At 38.0% G+C, this 8,628-nt stretch overlaps 1 pseudogene; it reads left to right on the forward strand.

The window, feature by feature from the left end:
* The first annotated feature begins 273 nt into the window (after positions 1 to 273).
* Positions 274 to 942, forward strand: LOC103011782 (40S ribosomal protein S4, X isoform-like; annotated as a pseudogene).
* The last annotated feature ends 7,686 nt before the right edge of the window (positions 943 to 8,628 follow it).

The following is an 8,628-nucleotide window of genomic DNA, read 5'->3' on the forward strand; positions in this document are numbered from 1 at the left end:
GCCAGTGCTCTGGAGCCCATGAGCCACAACTGAGCCTGCGTGCCACAACTACTGAAGCCCGTGAGCCTGGAGCCCATGCTCTGTAACAAGAGAAGCCACTGCAATGAGAAGCCTGTGTACCACAAGGAAGAGTAGCCTCCGCTCGCAGCAACTAGAGAAAGCCCTTGCAAAGCAACGAAGACCCAACATAGCCAAAATAATAAATAAATAAATAAATAAAATAAATAAAATTCACATTCCTAGCTCTCTTTATGCCTAGCACAGCCATGGCTCATGTCTCCCCTAATCATTTTCCTAAGGAACAGACTTAAGTATGCCCTAACAGAAGATGAAATAAAGATCTGCCTGCAGCGTTTCATTAAGATTGATGGCAATGTCTACACTGTTATAACCTACCTCGCTTGTTTTATGGACGTCATCAGCATTGGAGAGCCTGGAGAGAATTTTTGTCTGATCTATGACACCAAAGGTCGCTTTGCTGTTCATTGTATTACACCTGAGGAGGCCAAGTACAAGTTGTGTAAAGTGAGAAGGATCTTTGTGGGGACAAAAGGAATCCTTCATCTGATGACCCATGGTGCTTGCACTGCCCGCTACCCTGATCCCCTCATCAAGGTGAATGACACCATTCAAATTGATTTGGAGACTGGCAAGATTACTGATTTCATCTAATTTGACACTGGTATCCTGTGCATGGTGACTGAAGGTGCTAACCTGGGAAGAATTGGTGTGATCACCAACCGGGAGAGACATCCTGGTTCTTCTGATGTAGTTCATGTGAAAGATGTCAATGACAACAGCTTTGCCACTGGGCTCTCCAACATTTTCGTTATTGGCAAAGGCAACAAACCATGGATCTCTCTTCCCCATGGAAAGGGTATCTGCCTTACCATTGCTGAGGAGAGAGACAAGAGACTGGCGGCCAAACAGAGTAGTGGATAAAATGATCTCTAGGTGACATGATTGGAAAAGTCTTTGTACTTAATTAAAGATAATACCACATTAAAAAAAATAAAATTCACATTCCTAGGAGAGGTTGAAACTGCAATGAAGTCTTGGTTTGCTGTTCTGGGAGCAAATTACTCCATTTTGGGCTTTTTTTTTTTTTTAACAATGCCAATTATATCTCAAAAAAGTCAGTATTTCTCTAATTTTAATGTGTGAAGGAAGGTCTCCTTTAATTTCTGTTAGCAATGTTTTACAATTTTCAGTATGGAGATCTTAGGTATCTTTTGTTAAATGTGTTTCTATGTATTTAATATTTTTTCATGCTATTGTAAATAAAAAAATTTTATATTCCAATTTTTATTGCTACCATATAGAAATACATATATTGCTAGCATATAGAAATACAATTATTTTTGTTTTTACCCTTGTATCTGTGACTTTGCTAAATTTGTTTTTTAATTTTAGTAGTTTTGTGTAGATTCTTTAGGATTGTCTATGTAGACAATCACATTTTCTATGAACAAAGGTAGTTTTATTGACTTCCTTCCAGTCTTTTCGCCTTTTATTCATTTTTCATGCTTTATTGAAGTATACAGGACCTCTAGCATAATGTTCAGTAGAAGTTGTGAGAGTGTCATGCAGTATATCACTTAGTATGATACTAATTGTAGTTTTTTCATAAATGTCATTTATCAAATTGAGGAAATACATTTCTATTTCTAGTTTGCTGAGAGTTTTGGTCATGAATTGGTGTTAAGTTTTGTCAAATTCTTTTCCTGCATCTATTAAAATGACTATATGATTTTCCTTATTTATTTCATTAACAGGATGAATTACAGATTTGTTTTTGATTCAATATTCAAAAACTTGCATTTCTTAGAATCCACTTGGCCATGATATATAATCATTTTTATATGTTGCAGGATTCTATTTATTAATATTTTATTGAGGAATTTTTCTTCTATGTGTGTAACATTGGTATTTTTCTTCCTTAAATATTTGATAGGACTCACCAATGAAATCATCTAGGCCTGTAGTTTTCTTTGTGGGAAGTTCTTGGTTATGATTATTTAATAGATTTATGTTGTGGTAGATGATCTCCAAAGCTGGATGTCATCCATTTCTTCTCTTTCTGTGTGCATGCCTCTACATGCATCACCCTCGCTTGAGGCTGGGGTGGTCTTTTATTTATTTATTTTTAAAACATCTTTATTAGAGTATAATTGCTTTACAATGTTGTGTTAGTTTCTGTTGTACAACAAAGTGAATCAGTTATATGTATACATATATCTCCATATCCCCTCCCTCTTGAGCTTCCCTCCCACCCTCCGTATCCCACCCCTCTAAGTCGTCACAAAGCATTGAGCTGATCTCCCTGTGCTCTACAGAAGTTTCCCACTAGCTATTTTACATTTGGTAGGGTATATATGTCAATACTACTCTCTCACTTTGTTCCACCTTCCCCTTCCTGCCCTGTGTCCTCAAGTCTGTTCTCTACGTCTGCATCTTTATTCCTGTCCTGCCACTAGGTTCATCAGTACCATTTTTCTAGATTCAATATATATACATTAGCATACAGTATTTGTTTTTCTCTTTCTGATTTACCTCATTCTGTATGACAGACTCTAGGTCCATCCACCTCACTATGAATAACTCAATTTCGTTCCTTTTAATGGCTGAGTAATATTCCATTGTATATATATGCCACATCTTCTTTATCCATTCATCTGTCGATGAACATTTAGGTTGCTTCCATGTCCTAGCTATTGTAAATAGTGCTGCAATGAACACTGTGGTACATGTCTCTTTTTGAATTATGGTTTTCTCAGGGTATATGCCCAGTAGTGGGATTGCTGGGTCGTATGGTAGTTCTATTTTTAGTTTTTTAAGGAACCTCCATACTGTTCTCCATAGTGGCTGTATCAATTTACATTCCCACCAACAGTGCAGGAGGGTTCCCTTTTCTCCACACCGTCTCCAGTATTTATTGTTTCTAGATTTTTTGATGATGGCCATTCTGACCAGTGTGAGGTGATGCCTCATTGTCGTTTTGATTTGCATTTCTCTTATGATTAGTGATGTTGAGCATCGTTTCATATGTTTGTTGGCAATCTGTTTGCCTTCTTTGGAGAAATAACTGTTTAGGTCTTCTGCCCATTTTTGGATTGGGTTTTTTTTTTTTTTTTTTTGATAGTGAGCTGCATGAGCTGCTTGTATATTTTGGGGATTAGTCCTTTGTCAGTTGCTTCATCTGCAAATATTTTCTCCCATTCTGAGGGTTGTCTTTTCATCTTGTTTATGGTTTCCTTTGCTGTGCAAAAGCGTTTAAGTTTCATTAGGTCCCATTTGTTTATTTTTGTTTTTATTTCCATTTCTCTAGGAGGTGGGTCAAAAAGGATCTTGCTGTGATTTATGTCATAGAGTGTTCTGCCTATGTTTTCCTCTAAGAGTTTTATAGTGTCTGGCCTTACATTTAGATCGTTTAATCCATTTTGAGTTTATTTTTGTATGGTGTTAGGAAGTGTTCTAATTTCATTCTTTTATGTGAAGCTGTCCAGTTCTTCCAGTTCCACTTTTTGAAGAGGCTGTCTTTTCTCCATTGTATATTCTTGCCTCTTTTGTCAAAGATAAGGTGACCATATGTGTGTAGGTTTATCTCTGGGCTTTCTATCCTGTTCCATTGATCTATATTTCTGTTTTTGTGCCAGTTCCATACTGTCTTGATTACTGTAGCTTTGTAGTATAGTCTGAAGTCCGGGAGCCTGATTCCTCCAGCTCCGTTTTTCTTTCTCAAGATTTCTTTAGCTGTTCAGAGTCTTTTGTGTTTCCATACAAATTGTGGAATTTTTTGTTCTAGTTCTGTGATAAATCCCATTGGTAATATGATAGGGATTGCATTGAATCTGTAGATTGCTTTGGGTAGTATAGTCACTTTCACTATGTTGATTCTTCCGATCCAAGAACATGGTATCTCCCCATTTGTCTCTATCATCTTTGATTTCTTTCATCAGTGTCTTACAGTTTTCTGCACATAGGTCTTTTGCCTCCTTAGGTAGGTTTATTCCAAGGTATTTTATTCTTTTTGTTGCAGTGGTAAATGGGAGTGTTTCCTTAATTTCTCTTTCTGATTTTTCATTGTCAGTGTACAGGAATGCAAGAGATTTCTGTGCATTAATTTTGTATCCTGCTACTTTACCAAATTCATTGATTACCTCTAGTAGTTTTCTGGTAGCATCTTTAGGATTCTCTATGTATAGTATCATGTCATCTGCAAACAGTGAGTTTTACTTCTTCTTTTCCAATTTGCATTCTTTTTAATTCTTTTTCTTCTCTGATTGCCATGGCTAAAACTTCCAAAACTATGTTAAATAGTAGTGGTGAGAGTGGACACCCTTGTCTTGTCCCTGACCTTAGAGGAAATGCTTTCAGTTTTTCACCATTGGGAATGATGTTTGCTGTGGGTTTGTCATATATGACTTTTATTATGTTGAGGTAGGTCCCCTCTATGCCCACTTTCTGGATAGTTTTTATCATAAATGGGTGTTGAATTTTGTCAAATGCTTTTTCTGCATCTGAGATTATCATATGGTTTTTATCTTTCAATTTGTTAATATGGTTTATCACATTGATTGATTTGAGTATACTGACGAATTCTTGCATTCCTGGGATAAACCCCACTTGATCATGGTGTATGATCCTTTTAATGTGCTGTTGGATTCTTTTTGCTAGTATTTTGTTGAGATTTTTGCATCTATGTTCATGAGTAATATTGACCTGTAATTTCTTTTTTTGTGACATCTTTGTCTGGTTTTGGTATCAGGGTGATGGTGGCCTTGTAGAATGAGTTAGGGAGTGTTCCTCCCTCTGCTATATATTGGAAGAGTTTGAGAAGGATAGGTGTTAGCTCTTCTCTAAATGTTTGATAGAATTAGCCTGTGAAGCCATCTGGTCCTGGGCTTTTGTTTGTTGGAAGATTTTTTAATCACAGTTTCAATTTCAGTGCTTGTGATTGGTCTGTTCATAATTTCTATTTCTTCCTGGTTCAATCTTGGAAGGTTGTACTTTTCTGAGAATTTGTCCGTTTCTTCCAGGTTGTCCATTTTAATGGCATATAGTTCCTTGTAGTAGTCTCTCATGATCCTTTGTATTTCTGCAGTGTCAGTTGTTACTTCTCCTTTTTCATTTCTAATTCTATTGATTTGAGTCTTCTCCCTTTTTTTCCTGATGATTCTGGCTAATGTTTTATCAATTTTGTTTATCTTCTCAAAGAACCAGCTTTTAGTTTTTTTGATCTTTTCTATCATTTCCTTCATTTATTTTCATTTATTTCTGATCTGATTTTTATTATTTCTTTCTGCAAACTTTAGGGTTTTTTTGTTGTTGATATTCTTCTTCTTCTTTCTCTAGTTGCTTTAGGTGTAAGGTTAGGTTGTTTATTTGAGATTTTTCTTGTTTCTTGAGGTAGGATTGTATTGCTACCAACTTCCCTCTTAGAACTGCTTTTGTTCCATCCCATAAGTTTTGGGTCATTGTATTTTCATTGTCATTTGTTCCTAGGTATTTTTAAATTTCCTGTTTGATTTCTTCAGTGATCTCTTGGTTATTTAGTAGGGTATTGTTTAGCCTCCATGTGTTTGTATTTTTTACAGTTTTTTTCCTGTAATTGATATCTAGTCTCATAGCGTTGTTGTCGGAAAAGATGCTCGATACAATTTCAATTTTCTTAAATTTACCGAGGCTTGATTTGTGACCCAAGATGTGATCTATCCTGGAGAATGTTCTGTGTGCACTTGAGAAGAAGTTGTGTTCTGTTGTTTTTGGATAGAATGTCCTGTGGATATCAATTAGGTCCATCTGGTATAATATGTCATTTAAGGCTTCTGTTTCTTTATTTATTTTATGCTTGGATGATCTGTCCATTGGTGTAAGTGGGGTGTTAAAGTCCCCTACTATTATTGTGTTACTGTCAATTTTCCCTCTTATGGCTGTTAGCATTTGCCTTATGTATTGAGGTGCTCCTATGTTGGGTGAATAAATATTTAAAATTGTTATATCTTCTTCTTGGGTTGATCCCTTGATCATTATGTAGTGTCCTTCCTTGGCTCTTGTAATAGTCTTTATTTTAAATCCCATTTTCTCTGATATGAGTATTGCCACTCCAGCTTTCTTTTGATTTCCATTTGCATGGAATATCTTTCTCCATCCCCTCACTTTCAGTCTCTATGTGTCCCTAGGTTTGAAATGGGTCTCTTGTAGACCACATATATATGGATCTTGTCTTTGTATCCATTCAGCCAGTCTGTGTCTTTTGGTTGGAGAATTTAATCCATTTACATTTAAGGTAATTATTGATATGTATGTTCCTATTACCATTTCTTAATTGTTTTGGGTTTGTTTTTGTAGGTCTTTTCCTTCTCTTGTGTTTTCTGTCTAGAGAAGTTCCTTTAGCATTTGTTGTAAAGCTGGTTTGGTGGTGTTGAATTCTCTTAACTTTTGCTTATCTGTGGAGCTTTTGATTTCTCTTTTGAATCTGAATGAGATCCCTGCTGGGTAGAGTAATCTTGGTTGTAGGTTTTTCCCTTTTGTCAATTTAAATATGTCCTGCTACTCCCTTCTGGCCTGCACAGTTTTTGCTGAAAGATCAGCTGTTAACCTCATGGATATTCCTTTGTATATTATTTGTTGCATTTCCCTTGCTGCTTTTAATATTGTTTGTTTGTTTAATTTTTGTTCGTTTGATTAATATGTGTCTTGGCGTGTTTCTCCTTGGGTTTATCCTGTATGGGACTCTCTGTGCTTCCTGGATTGATTGACTATTTCCTTTCCCGTGTTGGGGAAGTTTTTGACTATGATCTCTTCAAATATTTTCTCAGACCCTTTCTCTTTCTCTTCTCCTTCTGGGACCCCTATAATTCGAATGTTGGTGCGTTTAACTTTGTCCCAGAAGTCTCTGAGGCTGTCCTCAATTCTTTTCATTCTTTTTTCTTTATTCTGCTTTGTGGCAGTTATTTCCACCATTCTATCTTCCAGCTCACTTTTCCGTTCTTCTGCCTCAGTTATCCTGCTGTTGATTCCTTCTAGAGTGTTTTTAACTTCAGTTACTGTGTTGTTCATTACTGTTTGTTTGCTCTTTTGTTTTTCTAGATCCTTGTTAAATGTTTCTTGTATTTTCTCCATTCCATTTCTTGGATTTTGGATCATCTTTACTATCATTACTCTTAATTCCTTTTCTGGTAGTTTGCCTATTTCCTCTTCATTTATTTGGTCTTGTGGGTTTTTATCTTGCTCCTTTGCCTGCAAGATATTTCTCTGTCTTCTCATTTTGTCTAATTACAGTGTTTGAGGTCTCCTGTCCCTAGGCTGCAGAGTCGTAGTTTTTCTTGCTTCTGTTTTTTGCCTTTGGTGGTGAGGTTGGTCCAGTGGCTTGCATAGGCTTCCTGATGGGAGGGACTGGTGCCTGTGTTCTGGTGGGTGGAGCTGAGTCTTTTCCCTCTGATGAGTAGGGCTGTGTCAGGTGGTCTGTTTTGGGTTGTCTGTGAGCTTAGTATGACTTTAGGTAGTCTGTGTATTGATGGGTGGGTTTGTGTTCCTGTCTTGTTTGTTGTTTGGTGTGAGGTGTCCAGCACTGGGAGCTGCAGGCAGTTTGGTGGAGCCGGGTCTTGGATTCAGATAGAGGCCTCTGAGAGAGCTCTAGGTGATTAATCATCCCTGGGGCCATGAATTCTCTAGTGGTCCAGCATCCTGGACTTGGCGCTCCCACCCTAGAGCCTCAGGCCTGACTTCTATTTGGGGAACCAAGACCCCGCAAGTTGCTCATCCCAGCAATAAAGGGGAGTAAAAAAACTTTTTTTTTTTATAATTTTTTTTTTTTCCCCCTACTTTATTTATTTATTTATTTATTTTTGGCTGTGTTGGGTCTTCGGTTCGCGCGAGGGCTTTCTCCAGCTGCGGCAAGCGGGGGCCACTCCTCACCGCGGTGCGGGGACCGCTCTTCATCGCGGTGCACGGGCCTCTCACTATCGCGGCCCCTCCCGCTGCGGGGCACAGGCTCCAGACGCGCAGGCTCAGCAGCCGTGGCTCACGGGCCCAGCCGCTCCGCGGCATGTGGGATCCTCCCAGACCAGGGCTCGAACCCGTGTCCCCTGCATTAGCAGGCAGACTCTCAACCACTGCGCCACCAGGGAAGCCCCAAACTTTTTTTAATTAAAAAAATGATAACAACCCCCCAGACAAATGGTAAATAGTAAAATCAAACAAACAAAAACAGAAACAAGGAAATATACACACACACAAAAGAAACAAAAACAGAACCAAATAAAACAAAAATCAAGAGAACAACCAGACAAACAAAAGAACCCAAGAACAAAATCAAACAATTAAAAAGAAAACTAACAAAAACACAAAACCAAAAAACAAAACTAAAGCAGAGTGAGGCTGGGGTGATTAAGACTTACTTTGACAAATGGAATACGGGAAAGCGATGCTGTGTCAGTTCCAGATGTATCCTTTAAGAGCCCTGGCCACTCATTCTTTCCCTCTCAAAGTCAGCCACAATGTAGAAAATATGACTACTCTGAGGTTGCATTGCTAAGAGGGAACTCAAGGGGAGAAACCATCTGAAGGAGCACTGAGGTACCAGACATGTGAGTAATGCATCCATGGACCTTTCAGCTTTGCCCA

Source organism: Balaenoptera acutorostrata, chromosome 2, assembly GCF_949987535.1.
Source record: "Balaenoptera acutorostrata chromosome 2, mBalAcu1.1, whole genome shotgun sequence".
Taxonomy (NCBI): Eukaryota; Metazoa; Chordata; class Mammalia; order Artiodactyla; family Balaenopteridae; genus Balaenoptera; species Balaenoptera acutorostrata.